This window comes from Misgurnus anguillicaudatus, chromosome 2 (assembly GCF_027580225.2).
Source record: "Misgurnus anguillicaudatus chromosome 2, ASM2758022v2, whole genome shotgun sequence".
Classification (NCBI taxonomy): domain Eukaryota; kingdom Metazoa; phylum Chordata; class Actinopteri; order Cypriniformes; family Cobitidae; genus Misgurnus; species Misgurnus anguillicaudatus.
This window is the reverse complement of record NC_073338.2, coordinates 41,316,155-41,325,947: the sequence shown is the minus strand read 5'-3', so window position 1 is coordinate 41,325,947 and position 9,793 is coordinate 41,316,155.

The window sequence follows — 9,793 nt, the reverse complement described above, 5'->3', positions numbered from 1 at the left end:
ACTAAGAGTAAACAGGCACACTTACTGTAAAACTAGTAAACAGGCACACACATTTAAACCCATACCAAATAACACATAGGCCTACATTCAAAACCATTAAATAATAACTATAGAATAACTTAAGTGCTATTACTCAAAGCTTGATTATGCATATGAAGGTCAAAAATAACTAAATGGCTACGACAAGTTTTTGGTTTTCTTTAAAGATATTATTCAAGCTATTTTTTGTGTATTAATAAAATGTTTATTTGCAAAATCACTCTTTCTTAAACAGGGATATTTGGAGCTACAAAAATGTGGAAATAATGTGTTTTTTTAACCTGAACACATTGTATTATACCAAATACACAAAATAACGTTGTTTTTAGCAGTGAAATATAGGTACACTTTAACTTTTATTGCCACTGTGGTTTTCCAAAGTTAGTTGCCTGAATATTTACACTGGCCACGATTTTGTTGTTATAAATTTTGTTTAATTATAGCCTGGTCAAATTTACTTAAAGAGCCCCTTTCATGGATTTCAACTTTTTAAATCTAGTTACAGTATAATGTAGCAGTTTTGAGCATAAAATAGATGTGCAGAGTTACAAAGCTCACACTCCAATTTAAAGGAAGATATTCCCTTTAACTGAAGGCATTTTTAATGTACTACAGTAAACGCCTGAGATGTAGTTCTACAGTTATTTCCGTGACCTGATGACGTAGACATGTGCATTTGAATAATGCCCGCCCACTAGCTGCTTATACCCGCCCACTTGCTGTTGTCAGAGAGAACTGATTTGTTAAATAGCCCAAGCCTGTTTGCTAAAGGTATTGCGGAGTTATTGATTTAATGTAAGAAGCTGTTTTTTTATGTGAGGGTAAAATAATATTGTACAGTATGAAGAGTTAGTGAAATAGTGGTTACAGTTTATACAATAAACAGTAGCAATGCAATTCCTTCGCACTGAAACCAGAAACTATATTTCTCCTCTCGTCATTTTTGTGATCACTGCTTCCTTAAACATGTAGAGGTCAAGGCTGGATTTGTGCAATTTTTGCTCCTAAAGGATTAATCTGTTCCTAATTTGTTACCTAGTGCTTTAGGATCACAACCAGTATAGGCTACATTATTATGTGTATATTTATTAGTTGTGTACGATCGCGATGCTGTGGAAAACATAACAAATAGTTAAAAAAATTAAATAAACTGACATCATATATGGGAGTTTTTCACGCGTATTTGCGCCATGTTGTGTGGAGAATTCAGTAAATCATACAAAACCATACACTGTTACAATGTAATCGTTTCAAATCATGCAGTATAGTGTTACATTGTAAACTTGTAAACTTCAGAGGACTGTAAAATAGATCATCTCTTGTGCATGCACGTTAAATGAAGCCTTTTAACGTAGCCTGCTGTATGTCTAAACTCAACCACTGTTTAAACCTGTATAGCTCTAAATCGACAAGCAAATGCATAAACGACGAGAATAGTTTTGTTGGTGTATAAAACGAATGAAGCAGTTCTCGTTTATACAAGCTCATTTGACAAGAGCCGCGTGCCGCGGTAAAAGTTTGAGTAGTGGAGAGAGACGGAGCTTCTATAAACCTCATAACCCCTCTTACATTTATACTCAGTGCTGTGTTTCTCAATAACGTTGTTTTTAATTAAACATAGCGTGCTATGAAGACTTTAAAACCTTTATTACTTACGATGTTAGCGGCTGCTGTCCATGGGAATGGTGCTGAATTGGTAGACAGCGATCTTTCTGCATCCATAGTTCAAACAGGCATGTTTATACATTCATTTATACTTATTTATAGCTAGATTGTCTATTCAAAGAGAGTAAAAAATATTTTGTATCCACTGCGCCTTTTTGGCAAGAAAGTATTTGGCTACTTTCATAAAAAACTAGACTTTGTAAAACAACAGTAGGCGCGAAACTATCTGCACTAGAGCTGTAATGTCCGGAGCCCGACAGAATGCAGCCCGAACCCGAACGTACATTTAGATTGACAGCTTTCTAAAAGCCCGAACCCGTCTACAGCCCGACATGTGCACACACACACAGCTTTTGTCAAGAATGAGAAATCTACACAGGTTTTAACATTATTTATTCATGACTAATAATCTACACGCCACTTGGAAGTTGAAACAAAGAAATAAAATAAGTCATCTGTAACATTGTAACATCTCATTCTAAATGGGCTTATGCAATACACAATAAAAATCCCAATAAAATGATTATTTCTAAACGAATTAAATTAAGATAATACATTCTGAATTAAGATGGGTATTTGGCAATAACGAACTTAAGAGAAAGGCTCCGCGGGATTTGCGTACGCACTTCTCTCCATTACTGCCAACATTAGTCTATATCCTCTGTCTAAATTATGTATTTAAGACTCGATTCATATTTAGTTATACATTGAAAAACCTACTCACCAAGATTAGGCTACATGTTTTTGATGAGGAAAATCATTAAATCCACTGGAAATGAATTCAGCGCGGTCCTGCGCTACTGATAGTGCATCCAGCAGCATTGAACTTGACCGCTCATTTACCTCACAAAGCGCAAGCACGAGCCCGGTCCGAGCCCGTGTAAAATGTTACAAATCGGGTTCGGGCAAAGATCTTCAGTGTGTTTACCCGAGAGAGTTTGGTCTGCGCTGCAGAGAACGCGTGTATGGTATTTATTTTATTTTAGCTGTTTAGATGTTTGGTGTCTGGACTGGACATCGACTGTGTTTATTATTATAAAGCAATTCTGCACCAAGGTTTGCCGTCATGCTTTTACACAGTGAACGAGAGTAACAGGTTATTATGTGACAGACAACTAGTCCAGTTCTCTTCAGTAGGCTACACAGCAGAGCTTCACCAAAAATGACAACATGTGGCCACGATCAGACTGCTGCACCTGTGCTCTCACTCTTCCTAAAAAGCCCCGCTGTGACATAAAGCGGTTTTACATTACAGACACTAAATATCTATGCAGACACTTAAATAAAGAATTGTAATACAATAGATTACCTTTATTTCTGAATATGGAAAAATTACAGACGTCTGAATTTTTGTCACCCTGTTGTTGCAGCTACAACACATCCGAAGTGTAAGGCGGTTACAAATGTAGCATTGTGAAGCATCCTGCTCAATTCGTCCTTGGGAAGGAGTTTCTGTTATATTTGTTTCTTTCTGCAAAATCTGATTCAGGCTCAAACTGCAAGGCAATACCGATGCAATAGCCTACTAGAGGCAGTTTACAGAGACCATTTTGTTTGATTATCTGTACACGCATGAGAAGCAGAAACCCGATTATGGTAATGGACATTTCGAACGCTACAAGGATTGACCAATCACAATTGTTTAGAATCCCTGACCAATCAGATTATACTTGCCGTTTGTGGGGGTGGGGCTTTGAAGAGACCCGCTGCAATCAAGCGTTTTAGAGAGAGATGTTGCAAATATCTATATTATGAGAAAAATAATGTGTTTTTTTAACTTTAATTCAAACAACAGATTTGTGGTAGACCACAACAATAAATATATAAACTTTTTTGTGGTCATTTAAGTGGCTCTTTAATCTAGAACTTTTTAAACGTTTTCTTTATTGTAGACATTTTAGGCTATTGTGTAATTATTAAAGAGACAAATTACTCAGACATGAAAATTAATTATAACCTTCTCCACTTTGGTTTTGGTGTCTTATATTACATGATGGTCTTGTATTAATTATTAAATAACCGCTTAAAATATTTTTGGTCATCATGCGTAGGTCTATTAATGAAAAACATTTATACCATTAAATTACTGAATGGTAATGTTAGCTATCAGTAGTGTCAGATTATTAGAGTGGATAATTTTTCTCCTTTCATACATTATGGATACATTCGTGTTATGGACTGAGGATTGTAAACAGTTTATTAAACACGTCTGAGTATTTGGGCCCTATAGATGCTGGTTAACACTTAACCAGTCTAAAAATCTGTCCAGTGAATGCCATTGGCTATTAAAACCTTTTCTTGGTTATAATAAACTGACATGATGATAAACATAAGCAGTCTTTCAGAATGTAGTGATGTGTTGTCACTCTGGGTGTGATCATAAGGGTGAGAGGGAAAAACACAGCTCACTACTAGTTTATCTGCTCATTTTTATGTTTGCAATGTTTTTGTTGTCTGCAAATTAATAAATAAATACACACAAAATAAAGAAACCACATTAGCTTGACACAAAGTAAAACCAGGAGCAAAGTGGTATTTTACATGCAAGTAAAGCAAAATACATCTTTAGCTGAATGCTATGAAAAGGGAAAAGAGTCTTTGGATAGAATATGGGTTTAATTCCCTACGGTGCTTAGACCCCTAATAAAATAAGTGAATAGCCTAGAAGCAGTTAATATATTTTCCATTATCTGCTGTTATCACAGTGTCTCATTTCGTAATTTGTAACTAGTTGCAGCATTACTACACTATGCTGATAACGAAACAGCGCCATCGCAGTGGGGTAATGACGCAACTACAGTTAGAAATGAAAATCCACAGAGTGCAATGATTGTTCGTGTATTTTGTGAAGACACATGATTGACAAGACACCTGTTGAGAGCTGGAGGCGGCCGAAAACACTGAGAAAACACGCATGTAATCCTCTGACTCATTTGCACATGTACTTGTACAAATATTTTCAGCTCTGGCATCATAGCTACGTTAAACACTGTTAGGAGAAATGCTAGAAGGGTTTAATGGGTTGAGTGGAGGTCATTAGAAAAGCAGCACAACTGCATCACACTTTAGCACATTAAAGTTAACAAATGTATTTCTATTGTGTTCCTTAATTTTCATCTTGTGACAACACTACCACACACAAAAAAAAAACATCTCAAAATTCGTTATGACCTTAATGTTCAAGGGCAACTGGTTCCATTCTTGTGCATCTGACTAAAAAATGTTCTATGTCTGTATGAAGTCTTAAACCTACTTAGGTTGAAATTCATAATGCTCTGTCTAGTTAGTAAAATGACCAGTTTAACCTGAAAGAAATAAGAATGAAAATATCCTGGGGCTCTTTTATTATTCTATATACCATCTTTAACTTCAGCAATATTAATCAGTTTCAGTGGGCAACCATCTAAGCTGCTGAAAGTGACTGTTTTGTAGCTTTACCATCCACACACTGGACAAAACAATCATCCATGCAAAGCATACCCAAAATGACAATAAATAATAAGCCCTAAAGCAAGCAGCCTTAAACTTTCTCTAAAAATGTACTAAATCTTTTGAGTATACTGAATAAAATGAGCCCTCAATAGGTTGATAACGAAGATCATTTTGTTGACAAACACATATATTAAAGTTGAAATTACACACAAATACACATGATAATAAAAAGGTTGATGTAATAATCAAACATTATTATGCATGAGCAAAACAAATGACAATAATGTGTGCAACTTAAAAGTTTTAATTTAAAAATAGACGAAAACATTGAATTAAGTATTGGGAACAGATCCCCTAAATTATTTTTAGAGTGAAGTTTATTTTTGGTTTCAGAGAATATTTAGGCTCATGACTCAGTGTTGACAACACCTCAATAAAGTTTCCATGTGTCAACTTTCAGTATCACTGAATACTGAATCCTATTTACAGATTGTTGACGCAGTGGCTATTGTTTATGACTGAATGTGTACAGGTGAGAGTGCCTGTATTGGCGTGTATATCTGGATTTATATGTTTGTTTAACCTTTCGTTAGAGTCAGAACAAAAGACTCATCTGTTTCATGTACATATGTACTTGTGTTTGCATTTATGCAAACAGGGAAGTAGCACCCATTTTAAAGCTCCACTGTGTACTTTTTTTAGTTAATTCTTAGCAAAAACCCATTTTTTCTTTAAAAAGTATGTGCTCATTCATGTGTAATTACTTCCACCCCACTAATCAAAGTATTCTCGTAAGTGTAGAATCTGCTATTTAAAATACATACCGTCGAATCGCTCTCTGGCTGAACCATGTTGTGCCTCCATCTTTGAAATACATTCGCCGACGAGGGACATTCCTGAAATTCAAGCTCCACCTTTCGCGCTTTCAGACTACACTCACGCTGGCCACTAGCTGAAGCCTCCGGAGGTTGCATGTGTAGGCGGTATACGTCATCAAGACAGTCTTATTTCAGAATATTAACAATTATAAAGCTGACAATTATTCTTAGTTAATTGTAAATTGATGTAATATGCTTATGACTTGCGAATGTAATGCTTAGTTAATTTAAATAAACCAGGCTTGATGATGTATGCAGCCCGGATATGCGACCTGCGTAGACTGAATCCTTCGGATTTTACAACAGCCGCACGCCGTGATAAACCTGCGATCTAATGCTTTGATTTGAAAGCCTGTTGAAGACATATTCTCGAGGACATTAAAACAAGTCGCCAAGGAAGCGAAACGGGGATTTTAAACGACAACGCGACAGGAAAAACATCAAGAACAAAGTCAATATTGGAGTTAGTTTTCCAAGATGGGGCTCAATGGACACTGAAGTTGCTACTTTTTATCTTCACCACAGGTAATTCAGCATATTCGTTTACATCTATACAGTCTATGTTGTAAACTTGAAGTTTTATAGTTCCTTCACTCTAAAAATGGTTGGGTTAAAAACAACCCAATTGGCAACCCAGCGCTGGGTAAATATTGGACAGAACACATGCTGGGTTAAAGTAACCCAACACGTTGGGTAACACATTTTAACCCAGCAGGTTGGGTTGTTGAGAAAACCCAACATGTAGTCATTTTAACCATTTATGGGATTAATATTCTGGGTTTTGGGTTATTCTTGCTGGGTTATTTTTATCATGTGCTTTATTGTAAATCAAGACCATTGTTAACAGCAAATAAATGTTTATTTGACTGCAAAATAACTACAAACTCTTACATTTTTACAGTTGTAAGTTGCAAAATCATTTAAAGGACTGCTTACTGACCCAAGTTTAAATATATTTATAAAATATCATAAATTATGCACTTTGAAGTAACAATGTAACAGGTTGAATCAATTCGTTTGAATTTAAGACAGAATTTGTAATTTTACAGTATATATATGAAATACTGAAATGTACATAAACAAAACTACAGCAGTGTAAAAAAGAAACAATGTAATTGTTAAATTAAAAGTAAAATCATTCAAAGATGTGTAAAGTTTTTTTAAAGAACAAATGTTTTAAGTTTCACAGAATGGAATGTATTTGACTAAAAATACTTCATTTATTAAAGTTACTCGTCGCGAACAAAGATGTACAAAGGAATCGAACAGGAGAGGATTCATCCATTTAAAAAATGACAGACTACAGGAATTCCCATAGAAGCACATTGCCTGGGGTATTTATTTTTTTAAGCACTTAAAATGCCTTTAAACCAGAGACTGTAAAAAATATGCAAGTAGTGTCCGTGACGTCACCTACTGGTTTGTGAAGATCATTTTTGAAGCTTAAAGTAGGCGGTGCGTGCCGTCGCCATCTTGGCCGAATTGCAGTTTAAGTCACTTCCGTATTCAGAGAGACTGATTGAGAAAAAAGATTGAGAGGTCTGCTGCATGTTTCCCATGGCCAGGACGAAAGGAAAGGGTTTCGAGGATTCTGTCCAAAGAAGAAATTCCACCACATTTGTTGCAATCTACAAAAGAGGAAAACACTTTTAGTGGTCTGAACTGAATGATCAGATTGAAGTATTCAGAAAACCATGTGGGCCAAGTGAATTATATATTTTATAAAAATTATAAGGGTTTCATTTGCATCCCTGGCCGCATTACCACCACGTGTGAGATTTTTTTTTCCAAAAATGCAATAGCCTGTTTACAGTTTGCATAAGACTTTGGTGTTACACTCCTTTAACTGTTGTGCCAACAACAAAGGCTGCAAACCACACAGACTGACAAATATGATGATCTGACTATAAAGAATAAAGTACTGCAGAACTAAAATTTAGCAGATAATTAAGACATTCTAAATATATTTTAAATAGGAATTATTAAATGTTATACTTACTGGCTGAAGTTGTTTGAAGGTCTTGCTAGCCTCATCAATGGATGGACATAAAAACTCTGCACACTCTAAAAAAAAGAATTGGAAAACAACATCACATCTGATCTCTGCTAAAAACATAACATCTCTGATACAGTATCAGCCACAGATCAGAGGGTTGGTCAATATACATTTGAAATCACAGGAGACAACCCAAAAATATTATGAAATGAATATAAAATAGTAACTAAATACGACTCAATAACACATCTAAATTCATATAACAGTACACATATACATGTTTGTTAACAGATAACGTTAGTCACTTCCACGCAGCCTCCGTCTTGGTGACAAATACGTTTATGTTTTCAAGTTCATATTCAAACACTTAAATTATTGTTTCATTTTAAAAGAGAGGAACAAGCATACATATAAGACACCAGTTCTTGGAAACGCTGTTTCGTTTTAATTTATCGACGCGTTACCTGCCGTACCGACTGTGAAGTGAATGTGCTTCTTGTCTTTGCCTCAGTGACAGCGTAGACGACGGCTCCGTGATCCTCCGCCGCGGCGCCGCCGGTAAAGTTAACATGTGCTTCTGCTCGCGCCTCGCCCTTTGCGGTCTGTCTTTACATATCGAATGACAAGAAAGCAATTCGTTTGTCGCTAAATTTAATTTAACAGCGTCGCTATCGCTTGTTAAGCTGGGAAAGGGAAAACTATGCGCGTGTGTGACACAAAAAGCCGAAGTGGGTTGCGGAGGTCCACTCTGTACCGGTTTTGACTCGCTTTGTTAAAGGCTTACAGAAATTGTCATGAGTTAACGTAATCAACCGTGTGATGTGGATTTTATAACATGTTTTATTAATTTTATATGCCATATCAAACATCTTAGAACGATTATTCAAGTCAATTTGTGTAAATGGCGATCTGAGGTAACAGTCGTCATTCCTCCAAATTACACCCGTTGTCTTAGTCAGTATAAATTAACACGTTGCTGTCTCGCAAAATGTTATAATCTTGTTTATATTCATGAAATGTTCACAAAAGCATATAAACTTACCTTGAAACAACTGCTTCAGTGACTCTGTCCTTTCACGACGACCATTGCTGAGCACATTCAAACATCAAGGGCGCGAAGCACGTGAGCCTCTTCAAACAACCCAACATAATAACCCAGCAGTTTTAACCCAACACCTAGAAAACTGAAACTACCCAAAAAGTGTTTAAAATGTAAAAAAAATAACCCAGCAAAACAACCCAACAGACTCAACCCAGCATTTTGGGTTAAAAAATAACCCAGCCATTTTTAGAGTGTTGGCTAACTATAGCATGGTTATGCAGTTTGTGTAAACACGCATGTGGTTTAATGTGTTCGAACAGCCACACGCCGTCTCTCCGCCCATTTATGTAATCTGAGGTACTAAGATAAATGTTTTTCATCTTTTCTGACCTCTAGCACAAACACACGGTGTACAGCGCTATTTTTAGCCTTTCATAAAAGCGTCTGATCTGCGCGTCTTTCGTTTTATTTTACAAGCGTGTGAAAGTTGTGCGATCTTATTTCATATATCAGAGAAAGCTCTTACATATACACGGACATGTAGCGTTTACTTAAAACATAAGCATTGGACTCTGACATAATATTAGTTTCGCGTCCATTTAAACCTGTCATTACTCCCGCTCATGATTAAATGACAGGAGAGGGACTCGTCCAAAGACCATCTCCTCCGTAATCTGAAGAGAAGCGGTGAATATGGACAAAAAGAGACGGATTTAAACACCAAGTGTAAACGTAATGTGT